The following is a 12,308-nucleotide window of genomic DNA, read 5'->3' as shown; positions in this document are numbered from 1 at the left end:
TTGACATGATTCTTTAAGAGGACTTAAGTTACTTTTTTTTTAAAGGTTATTATTATTTTTTTAATTTTATTTATTTATTCATGAGAAACATAGAGAGAGAGACAGACAGACAGAGACACAGGCAGAGGGAGAAGCAGGCTCCTCGCAGGGAGCCTGACGCGGGACTAGGATCCAGGATCATGCCCTGGGCTGAAGGCGGCGACCAAACCACTGAGCACCCCGGGGCTGCCCAGGACTTAAGTTTCAATATACAGACAGGTTTCATCAAAAGTGGGACACTGCAATATCTTGCAAGGTTAGGTAAATGAAATAAAAAAGAGAACAAGTCAAATATTAAAAATCACAGAAATCTCCCTCAAATATCAGGGGTTTGGGATCCCTGGGTGGCGCAGCGGTTTGGCGCCTGCCTTTGGCCCAGGGCGCGATCCTGGAGACCCGGGATCGAATCCCACGTCGGCTCCCGGTGCATGGAGCCTGCTTCTCCCTCTGCCTGTGTCTCTGACTCTCTCTCTCTCTCTCTCTGTGACTATCATAAATTTAAAAAAAATATCAGGGGTCTCCTATGACAGTCCTCAATGTGCTGCTCATCAAGATCAATCCTATTGCACAACCCCCAAAGGACAAAACTGAGGAAACTTACGGGTAATTTTCACAGCTTCGTTGTAAAGGCCCAGGTGGGAAGGACGGTCACCTTCCTTAAACCGGACATAAGGGCTGCCGTGGCCGTTACTCTTCCAGCTACTCCACGATTCCAGAGATTTCTTCTACAAGGGGCTCCATCAACTCAATAGTTCCATTTTTTTCCTTCTCCATCTGAAAGAATAAACATTTTTCCAGTGGGATGAGTCTTCTCCAGCCTCCCCACGAAGCCGACCGGCCTGTCGATGAACTGAGCTAGCATCTGGCCTTGACGCGCGACGTGGGCAGCTCCATGATATCCACCATGGTTGCGGCCTTTTCTTTTTATTGGAACTCGAGTTTAATCTATCTTTCTTTCTTTTCTTTTTTCTTTCTTTCTTTCTTTCTTTCTTTCTTTCTTTCTTTCTTTCTTTCTTTCTTTCTTTCTTTCTTTCTTTCTTTCTTTCTTTCTTTTGATTTTATTTATTTATTCATGAGAGGCAGAGACACAGGCAGAAGGAGAAGCAGGCTCCATGCAGGGAGCCTGACGTGGGACTCGATCCCAGGACCCCGGGGGCACACCTTGGGCCAAAGGCAGGTGCTAAACCTCTGAGGCACCCAGGGGTCCCTCGTGTTTAGTTTCAAAACCGTTATCAGTAAGGTGGGTGCAGAAGGAGTAAGACCCTGCACAAAGCCCTCCGGCCTCCAGCCTTCCAGAACAGCCCCCGCCCCCGTGCCCCCGGCCACGGCAGCTGTCCCGTCCCCTGCGCAGCGCTCAGCACCCTGAATCCCACTGCCCGCTGCGGCCCTATCCTCTGCAGCAGAGGGGGGTCCCAGGGGGGGAGCGGACACCGCCTGGTCGGCATCCCTAGTGCCTGCGGCCCGCCGCCCCGCGAGTGCTCGGCACCCTTCCTGAATGAGCGGGTGGTCTCCCCCAGGGACTGCGAGCATCGTGTTGCCAGGGGCTGGGCCGCGATCACTCCTGGGCCCTCAGTGCCCATACGGTGCTTGGCACATATCTGGTGCAGTTTGCAGGCTGGGACCTCTGTGTGTCCCCTTCCGTCGCCTCTCTCCCTTCTCCCCCGACTGTGTCAGGGCTGGTGGCCGAAGCTGGGGAGACCTGTCTCCCTCCGGTGACCAGACGCCTGAACCTTCTCATGGTGCAGCAGAAGGTGGTGGCTGGGCCCCTGGGTCCAGGCCCCTCTCCCGTAGCCCATCCCAAGCACGGGAGGACCCCTTGGAGGAGGGGGTGCCTCCGGGCCCCCTCCCGCCCACTTTAGGCGCCAGCATTATCGAAGATCCCCTTGTTGACCCTGAAGTCTTCCCTCTCCCGCCCGGGTCTCGTTTCTTCTTAACCTATTTTCAGAGAAAGTGTGTTTTAACTGGATGCACCTGTTCCTCGACCCAAAATAAAACACAGGATCTGCCTTACTTCAGGACCAGTGTTTCCCCCTTCTGGAACTTTCTTCCCAAGTTCATATCGCCATTCTACTTCCAAATCAGGTCTCCTCCAGGAAGCCTTCCTTGATTAAGCTAAGTATGTTTTAATTTTCAGCCCCGTCTCCCATTATGCTATTTCCCAGTAGCTCTTGTAGTTCATACTTATTCCCTCTGCTGTTCAGTGTCAGCTCTGTCCTCCTCACCATACTGTATAAACACGCACTGTTTTATTTAAGTGAACTCTACCTCCAGTGTGGGGCTCAAACTTGCCACCCTGAGATCAGGAGTCACCTGCTCTACCCACGGAGCCAGCCAGGTGTCCACACATGTACTATTTTAAAAATTTTATTTGTTTATTCATGAGAGGCAGAGACACAGGCAGAGGGGGGAAGCAGGCTCCAGCAGGGAGCCTGATGAGGGACTCGATCCCAGGACCCTGGGGTCACACTATGGGCCAAAGGCAGACGCTCAACCGCTGAGCCACCCAGGGATCCCAAGCATGTGCTATTTTAAAAGCAGGATTCACAGGCTCCTGGGAGGCTCAGTCGGTTAAGCAACTGACTCCTGATTTCTGTTCAGGTCATGATGTCACTGTCATAAGATCGGCTCCCATTGGGCGCGGAGCCGCTTAAGATTCTCTGTCTCCCTCTCCCTCTGCCCACTTCCCCTCTCTCCCTCTCAAAAAAAAAAAAAAAAGAAAAGAAAAGAAAAGAAAAAAAGAAAAAAAAAGAAAAGAAAAAAGAAAAGAAAAGAAAAGAAAAGAAAAGAAAAGAAGAAAAGAAAAGAAAAGAAAAGAAAAAAGAAAAAAAGTGGGACGCCTGGGGGACTCAGCGGTTGAGTGTCTGCCTTCAGCCCAGGGCCTGATCCTGGAGTCCAGAGATCGAGTCCCGTGTGGGGCTCCCTGCATGGAGCCTGCTTCTCCCTCCGCCTGTGTCTCTGCCTCTCTCTCTCTCTCTTTGTGTCTTATGAATAAATAAAATCTTTTTTAAAAGCAAATAAAAAAATAAAAGCAGGATTGATAGATGATGATCACAAATTGACAGGAAGAAAAAGTACGTAGCAAAAGGAGAGCAGAGGAGGATTTTTCTTTTGTTGCCCTAACACACAGTGGGTCATCTTGGTTCCGTAAGCTCTTTAGCACGATGAGAGGGAATGTGACTTCTGCCAAACACTTCGGGACCCAGCGGGCACCTGTGGGTATACAGCAACGGGGACTATGCCTTTTACCTGCCTTGTTTTTCTATTCCTCCACTTTCTGGGGTTTGGCCCAAAGTCCTTGGCTTAAACCCTGAGCGGTAACTGGTTGACTTAGCTCTGGATTGTGGTCCACTGAGATCCCCAGATCCTTGGCGGCCGAGGAGGTTATGCCCTGCCGCGTGGGTGCGGGGAGAAGGGCCCGCGAGCCTGACCCGGGAGAGCAGCGGGTGCCGTGGGGGCGGGCGGGGGCGCGGGGCGGCAGGGCTGGGGGTGGACAGGGGCCTGCGCCCAGGGTACAGGTGGCCCCGGGGCGTCCAGGAGCGGGCAGCCGCCCGTCCTTCCTGCTGCCCGAGGGGCCTGCGGCTCCGGCACAAGCTGTCGGCGGGCGCTGCCAGGGCACAGGGGCGGCGCCTGAGCGCCTGGAGCCTGGAGAGCCGGTGCTTGACTGGGGCGGGGGGCGGAGGGGGGCGGGGCCTTGGGGGGGCGCAGGACGGGGCACACGGGGGCGCGGGGCACAGCGGCCTTGGGCGCAGGGGGGCTCGGGGGGGGGGCGCACGGGGGGGCCTTGGGCACAGGGGGGGCGCACGGGGGGGCAGGCGGGCGCGGGGGGCCTTAGGCGCAGGGGGGCGCAGGGCAGGGCGCAGGGGGCCGCACGGGGGGGTGTGGGGGTCTTGGGCGCAGGGCGGCGCAGGGCGGGGCGCAGGGGGACGCACGGGGGGGTTGTGGGGGCCTTGGGCGCAGGGGGGGGCGCAGGGCGAGGCGCAGGGGGGCGAACGGGGGGGCGTGGGGGCCTTGGGCGCAGGGGGGTACAGGGGGGGCGCAGGGGCCTTGGGCGCAGGGGGGCGCAGGGCGGGGCGCAGGGGGGCGCACGGGGGGGGGCGTGGGGGCCTTGGGCACAGGGGGCGTAGGGGGGGCGCACGGGGGTCGCGGGGCGCGGGGGGCCTTGGGCGCAGGGGGGCGAACGGGGGGGCGCGGGGGCCTTGGGTGCAGGGGGGCGCAGGGTGGGGCGCAGGGGGCGCACGGGGGGCGCACGGGGGGGGCACGGGGGCCTTGGGCGCAGGGGGGCGCAGGGCGGGGCGCACGGGGGGGCGTGGGGGCCTTGGGCGCAGGGGGCGTGGGGGGGGCGCACGGGGGTCAGCGGGGCGCGGGGGGCCTTGGGCGCAGGGGGGCGCACGGGGGGGGCGCAGGGGGGTGTACGGGGGGCATGGGGGCCTTGGGCGCAGGGGGGCACACGGGGGCGCGGGGGGGGGACGGGGGGGCGGGGGGCGCCCTCCGCGCTGGGCAGCCGCGCCCAGACGCCCCTGCCCTGCGCTCCCGCTCCCGGAGCCGCCGCCCTGCAGGCACACGGGGGGCCCTCGCAGCTCCCCCTCCCGTCCCGCCCACGCCCCGGCCCCGCCGCCCCTGGCCCGGCTCCGACCCGCCCGCCGCCTCCCCCTCAGCGTTAATTAAAACTCGCGAGATGGAGAGGCTGGCGCGGGCCGCTCCGTTTTATTTGCAGCATCTTTCATGCTGCTGACGATCGTAAAGGGCTTTAATATTGAAATATGGGCCATTTTCCCAGTTCCAGCCCGCGCGCGCGCTCCCCGCACCCCCACACCCAGCCACCCCGCGCTTGATGAAAGAGTCCCTGCAAATCCATTAAGAAGAGATAATTGAAAACTCCGGGGTAATATTTAAGGCCGCGCCGCCGCGGGGCGAGGGCCCGGCTGCTCCGGGCGGCGGGGCTGTGCGCCTGGCCCGCGCCCCCCCAGCCCCCCAGGCCCCCGCGCCCCCGCCCCGCGCCCCCGCGCCCCCCGCGGCCCCGGGCTGCCCCGCCTCGCCCCCTCTCCTGGGCCTGCTCTCGCTGGCTCGGGCGGGGAAGGCTGGCCTCCAGACACTTCCAGTTCCATAAACAGTGACAAGTCACCTGGGGAAAGGTGGCTCAGGAGCCAAGGTGCGCGCCAAGGACACGCCATCCGCCCCGCCCCGCCAGGCTCCTCGGCCGCCTCTGGGCCTTGCCCTCCCCTCCGCCACCACGACCGCCCAGCGCTTGTCCACAAGGGCCACCGCTGTCCCTCCAGCCACACCATCCAAAGTAATGGGGTCCTGCGCGTGGCGGGAGCATCGTCACACCAAGTCCGATGGCCGGGTGATCATCCGTGCGCCTGGTGATGAGGACACAAGGGTTTACTGTACCTGTACGGTCTCAGCTTTCCACAAAAAGCTTAGTCAGCAGCTCAAAAAATATCTTCATTGTATGCCTTTCTCTCCCAAAGAGATGAACTACCTGTTGTCCTTAGACGACTGTCCCTTAGCGCATTGTGCGGTCATTACTGTTTCAAGTCTGTCCACCTACTAGCCTATGACATCGTGGGAACAGGGATCAGGTTTAATGTCCCTTCGCAGCCCTTGCTCCTGGCTCAGGGCCAGGAACGTAACATGTGCTCAGTAAAAGTCATTGAATTGGGTGTTGTCCGGGTCCCTGGACGTCCCCAGGGTTTCCCTGCAAGCGCATGGGGGAGGGTGGGACAGAGCATGGAAGGGGGCAGATCCATGAGGCTGCACTGGGGGTCGTGTCTGTCTCCCTCGGTGCTCCAAGCTCGGCTCCAGGATGTTCCAGAATGGAGCGAGGGGGTGGGAGGTCTGCTGAGGCCCGGGCTCGCACTGTGCTGTAAGAATCCTTACGTTCTCGACGCCTGGGGGGCCCAGCGGTTGGGTGTCGGCCTTGAGCCCAGGGCGTGATCCTGGGGTCCCGGGATCGAGTCCGGCGTTGGGCTCCCTGCATGGAGCCTGCTTCTCCCTCTGCCTGGGTCTCTGCCTCTCTCTCCCTCTGTCTCTCATGAATAAGTAAATAAAATCTTAAAAAAAAAAAAAGAAAAAAAAAGAATCCTTAGATCCTTAGATTCCCCCTGGGGGCAGGGGCGGGGTTGGGGGTGTCCCCTACTCTGTTTGGCTCACTCCCCAATCAAGTCAGCCTCAAAGTTCCTGCTGTGAGCGTGAGCGTGCATGCGCATGCACATATGTGTGCACACCCCCACACGAGCCCGTAGTGTGCTCTGGGTGGGGGAAGGTTCTCCGAAGACCTACCTGTGCACAAAGCAGGAGCGGCTCAGGCATTTCCATCCGTAGCCACCCGGGCTGCCCCTCTCGCCCCGACTTCCCCAGCGCGGCGCCCAGCACCTGGCCGGGAGTGGGCCTCAGGAGAAGGCAGCCTTGGGGCAGCGGCTCCTCTGGCTCAGCTTCCAGCGCCCCGCCTGTCCATCTGTCCATCCCGGACCGGAGCTGCAGGGCCCCCCTCTGTAGGGCCGGCCTGAGGCCCTTCCTCTCCCAACTCTCCATTTTTCAACCCAAGGCCTCCTTGAATCACAAAACATGAGAGCTGGAAGGGGCCAACAGACATCAGATGTCGCCCCCTCTTAATGCCTACGGGGCAACTGAGGCCCAGGAAGGGCTCGTGGGGGAGGCCCTTGGTGACAGCCGATGCGGGAATCCCAGTTAGTGGCAGTGTCTGGCCCTCCTTAAATACACACGGTTAGTATTTGAAGTCCCTTTTGCAAACATTACCTATGGGGCCGGTCTACAGTTCCCAGCGACAGATGAGAAAAATGGGGCTCAGGAAGATTTAGTGATTTGTCCAAGGTCACACTGGTGACAGACCCAGGATTTGAACCCTGGCTTGGTGGGCTCCAATTCCACTCCCCCGCCCTCAACACACACACACACACACACACACACACACACACACACACACACAACCAGGCTGAACCAGCTTCCCAGACACTGACCCTTCATCCCTGGGATATCTGCAGTCGGAAGTCTTTTCTCTCTTCAACCCACGTCTTCCTACCCAGGGCAATGCGCTCTGCCCCAGGTGAAGGCACGGGGGTGTCCCCACCGGGGTCCTGGGCACAGGCTGTCATGGACTGAAGCCACGCAGAGCCTGTTCTGCACACAGCCCCGCTCCAGTCCATGCACTGAGGCCGCAGCCATAAATCCCCAGGTCTCAGCTCATAACCATTAGCAAGCGATTGGGCTCATCAGGACGCGTTTATGAGGCTCAGGTCAGATAAATGGATTGCCGGAGGTCAGGAGCGAGGGATCTCCTCGCCTTGCCTGCTTCAGAGGGGTCCTCACCACCCAGACGCCGGCAGGCTTCGCTTGACTTGCAGCTGCAGGGGGAAGGGGGTGTCGTCACAGTGGGGTCAAGGCATATTTTCCCAGGTGTGGGAAAGGGCCAGGAGGTGTCAAGCCTCAGATAGCTCACGGTCACCAGCGCTGGACACACACACACACACACACACACACGCCCCACGTAAACCCGCCCACACTCTCACACCCCATCTCGGGTTCAACTAACCGTGGGGCAACCACCACCACCTCCCGCCCCTCCCTCCTCGATGATGTCCCCACACTGCTCTGCCTCTGCGGTGTTACCTAGACCGGTGCTGCCCAGACGTCACGGTGCATACACACCCTGGGGAGTTTTTTTAAAACGCAGAGTCTGACTCAGTAGACCTGGAGTGGAACCTGGTTTGTGTAGTGAGCTCCCTGGGGAGCCCAGGCTGCAGCTCCAAGGATCTTAGACAGCGTTGCCACGGACTGAAGGCGTAGGAGTTTCAGAACTTGGAAGAGCCGGGGGCGTTTAGTCCGGAACTCCCTCTCCCTCCGGAGATGCCACTGTGCCCACCCAGGAGACTGAGCCACTTGTGGAGTGCTGCTCCCCCTTCCTTCTCGAGCTCCTTCTTGCCCTTCAAGTGTTACTTCCTCAGAGAAGCCTCCCACCACGCAACCTAACGGGTCCCCACCGGCCCCGGCCCTTGCTTACCTCAGCCCTCTTCGAGCGGGGACCACGATTTGCACTTCCACGTTTGCTTACTGCTTTTGGTCTGCCCCACCTCCTGAAGTGGGGGGTCCCTGGGTGCAGGGATCATGCCTGCCCTGATCATTCATGAATTCTCAGCCCCCCGTGGCTAGCACGTAGTATGTACTCAGGAAATATTGCTGAATGAATGAATGAACGAATGAATGAATGAATGAAGCACTTCCATGCTGAGAAGCGATGGGGGAAAGAACATCTGAGTGGGGAGCGGAGGCCAAAGGCAGCCAGGGAAAGCTTCTTGCGGGAGGATGATGGGAGGACGAGAACGTTGCATGAAGGACTTTGGAGACACGACCCAAGGAGAGGAGGGAGGCGAGAGCATCTGGGCGACAGATTGGCCCTGCTGGTCCCAGATGACAGGGCGGGGGTGGGCAGGGGCCTGGAGGGAGAGGCCGCGGGGTCTCGGAGCCCACGGAGCCCACGGCGGGCAGCAGGAAGGCACGTGGTCCTCCCCGCTCCTCATGGGCAAGGCCCTTTGCTGCTTTACTCTTCTAGGCCCGGCAGATCCTCGCGGGGCCCCTGCTGCGGGCCGGGCAGGTGCTGGGCGCTGCACTCCCGGGGTGCCCGCGGCGGCCCTGACCCCCGCCCTCGCGGAGCGTGCCCTCTCCCTGGAGGGACTGACATCAGACCCCTGGGACGCCCGGGCTAAGCCTGCAAGGGAAGGTGCCTGCTGCGGGGCCGAGGGGCCCTGACGTCAGCCGGCGCCTGGCGGGTAGGACACTCTTCCTCCAGGGCACCCCCGCCCGCCGCTGGCACCCCCGCCCGCCCGCGCTGCCGGGCACTGGCCCTTTAAGAGGCGCGCCTCGCTGCCAGGCGGAGGTCGAGGTTCGGCCCGCGGCCCAGGCTGCCGAGCTGGGCCATAAATCACGCGCTCGCCCCTGGCAGCGGGCTCTGCTCTGAGTGGCCCAGATGGCGGGCAGGCCTGTGCTCCAGGGGCAGCCGGGCTCGCGACAGGGGGCACGCAGGCGACGGGGGCACACAGCTGGGCCCGGGCCCCGGCGGCAGCTGCCCACCTCTGTCTGACGGCCTTGGGCCAGAAAAAATGCCACGGACCCTGTGTGCCAGCACAGGGACCTTCTGACTCCTGAGTGGCAGGCTGGCGGTGGCCCTCGGGGTCACAGCCCTCACCCGTCCAGGCGTCCCAGGCCCGCAGACGGCCTCCGACACCAGAGGCCATGGGGCTCCCCTTTGGGGCGACCTCTGGAGGCATCGTCCGCCCCAGCCCCGAGCCTGAAAGTTCTGCAGTGGTCGGCCCGGCCCGTCTTCCCCGTTGCCGTCGCCAAGGCGTGCCCTCTGGCCCTCGGCAGGACGGCGGCTTCCCGTCCCGTGGGGCTTTGGGGCAGAGACGCGGCCTGTCCCCTCTGCCCCCACGTTCAGCCCCAGGAAGACGGGCTGGAGTTCTCAAGGCCGCCCGATGGAGCCCCGCCGTCCTGGGGGCTGGCATCCCTCAGCCACGCTCCAGGTGCTGTGGCACAGGGCACGTATGACACCAGAGGACAGTGACAACAGCTCAGCAGCCGCAGTCCCACCGAGCAGGCTCCGCAGGCCTTGACAGCCTCTCGCGGCCTGGGCCGTGTGGCGGGGTGAACACCGAGCCGGAGACCCTTCCCCCCAGGGATAGCGGGGCTGCCCTACCCCCCGCCCCCGCCTCCCCGGGCACCTGGAGCAGCAGAGAACTCCTGGGTCACAGGACACTAGACCATTGCCTGGGGCCTTCGATCCTCAAACTCCCCCGGGGAAAGCCAGCGCTCACGCTCACGCTCACGCTCACGCTCACGCTCACTGGAGCTGAGAGAGCGTCTCTCACAAGCGCACCCAGGGAGGAAGCCCGGATCTCCGGCTCCACCGCCTTTGCTTCCGGAGCAGAAACTCCCCAACACCTCTCAGCGGGAGGGACTCTGCTCCGTCGCAGCAGAGCAGTGGGAGGTTAGACAACCAGCAGGACTTTCTCAGAAGAGTAGATTACGGAAGAGGCTAAGACAAGTGAAGGAACCGAGGTCTCCAGAACAGCGGGGAGGGGGCAGGGAGGGAGGGCTGGAGCTTTGCTCAGAGGACATCCAGAGAATGTCGGAGAAGGGGGCTGGCGTGGGGCTCGAGCAGGGCCGCCGGGGCGCGGGGCTCCGGGCCCTTCATTCAGGACGTCCAGCCTTCACCTGTTCGGGCTTCCGGGAACCTGCGGGACTGTAGGTTCGGGCCTTACCTCGGCTGACTCTCTTGGCTTACTCCTTGCTCTCCCGGGATGGCCTATGTGGCTGCCAGAGCCATTTGCCGTCTCTAATTTGTGTTTAAATTAAAGTTCCCACAAACAGGGGCTTAATGTGCTGTTACCAAGAGCTCCCGGGCCCCCTGCCGCTCCGGGGAGTTGAGGCGGCTGGGGGAAGAGGCCCTTCTGCACACGTCGAGGCTGAGCCCACCGGGCACGGGGACCTGGGGTGGGTGATCCAACCGGATGCCCCAGGCCTCGTCACCCTTCCTGAGATGGCGAGGCCTCGGCCAGGCCGCTCGTGCCCACGGAGGGCTCGAGGAGCAGCAGACCTGTCAAGGGGCTCCCTGGTGTCGCTCAGCCTTTTTCAGGACCTTGGAAGGAAGGCAGGGGAGGGGAGCAATAAGAAGGGGGCGGGGACGGGGAAGAGGCACAGGCCCCGTTTGCAGCCCCGACACAGGGTGCTCAGTGTGCACCAGGGCCGCTCCTGGGGCCCCACCGCCCACTCACCTCACTGCCCCCACGACCCTCCGAGGTGCGGGTTGCTGTTATCATCAGCCCCGTTTTTACAGGTAGGGAAACTGAGGCCCAGAGAGGCCAAGTCTCATGTCACAGCGCTAGTAACAGGCGGACCCAGGATTCCCATCTGTGGGCCGGCTCCAGATTCCGGGCGCTGTGCTGCCCCCAGGCCACGATCTGTCTGTCGCCCTCCAGCCTCTTGACCACATGACCGACCGCACGGTGGGGCTTCTCTTTGACTGCCAGGGTGATGGGGACGGGGTGAGCCCCCATCCGCTCCCTCTGCCCTCTCTGAGCCATAGACCCGTCCCCGGTGAGGTCCGTGCGGGGGTGACGGCCGGGCTCGGAAGCCTTCAGGAGACAGCAGGCGGAGCGGCCTGCACAGGCCCTCAGCGCCGGGCCCTTTCCTTCCCGAGGCCCGACCTCGGCCTTCCCGCCGTCCCGCCTGCGCGGCCTCTGGCTTCTGCTTTCCGGGGAAGTAGAGGCAGTGATTCCTCACCCCTCAGTCAATGACCTTAGCAGAGGCTTGTCCCTCATTCATTGCTCTTCCCCTGTGGAGGGCGACGTGCGTGGAGAAGACGGGTAATCTCCAGGCCGCACCGTCCTCCGCACGCAGGTGAGCCAGCAGAGCTCCAGCAGCAGACGAATGACACATTCAAAAGGGCTTCTCTCTCTCTCTCTCTCTCTCTTTTTTTTAAGATTTTATTTATTTATTCATGAGAGACACAGGGAGAGGCAGAGACCCAGGCAGAGGGAGAAGCAGGCTCCATGCGGGGAGCCTGACGTAGGACTCGATCCCAGGACCCTGGGGTTAAGCCCTGAGCTGAAGGCAGGCGGTCAACTGCTGAGCCCCCAGGGATCCCAAAACGCTTCAGAGAGCTTAATGACATGATAGTTCTCAAGACAGTCAGGATTGGGGGGACCAGCAAGGGCTGACGAGGCACCAGAGAGCCCCCAGGGGCAGGAAACAGAAGCAGCGCCACCAGAGCCTGATGCGTGTTGGGCTCACGAGAGAGGGGCTGCCCAGCAAAGTGGTGGCCGCAGAGGGACCCAAACCCCCGCCACGACTTCCAGGCGGGCAGGAAAGAGGGCAGACAGCAGGGGCTGGGAAAGAAGCTGGCTCCTCCGTCCCTCCCTGCCGGGACCCCGCGGGCCAATCCTAACCAACAGCGAGGGGCCAGGGGCCGGGGCCATGCAGCCTCGCGGGGCAGCCTTCGGGGTCACGCAGCTAAGACAGCACAGGGGCAGGCCAGATAACCCCCGTGTCACCCAGGACCCCCACATGACAGTGAAGCCCCGTCTCCCCACCTGCAGCCAAGCGGCAAGCGACAGGGAAGGAAAGTTAAGACTCCTTGTGTGACTTCACCTTCACAAGGAAGGTAGTGACCCGGGCGGAAAGGAGGCAAAGGACAGCGGGCTGCCCGGGCCACCGTCAAGAGCCCCCGAGGCAGGCACGGGTGACGGGGGCAACCT

The 12,308-nt window shown here is 61.8% G+C and overlaps 1 pseudogene; it reads right to left on the bottom strand.

Moving 5' to 3' along the window:
• Nucleotides 1–599: 599 nt before the first annotated feature.
• LOC140616989 (replication protein A 14 kDa subunit pseudogene) lies at nucleotides 600–945 on the bottom strand (annotated as a pseudogene).
• Between the last annotated feature and the right edge of the window lie 11,363 nt (nucleotides 946–12,308).

Source organism: Canis lupus, chromosome 25, assembly GCF_048164855.1.
Source record: "Canis lupus baileyi chromosome 25, mCanLup2.hap1, whole genome shotgun sequence".
Lineage (NCBI taxonomy): Eukaryota > Metazoa > Chordata > Mammalia > Carnivora > Canidae > Canis > Canis lupus.
Note: the sequence above shows the minus strand (reverse complement) of the source record. Positions and strands in the feature narration are given on the sequence as shown.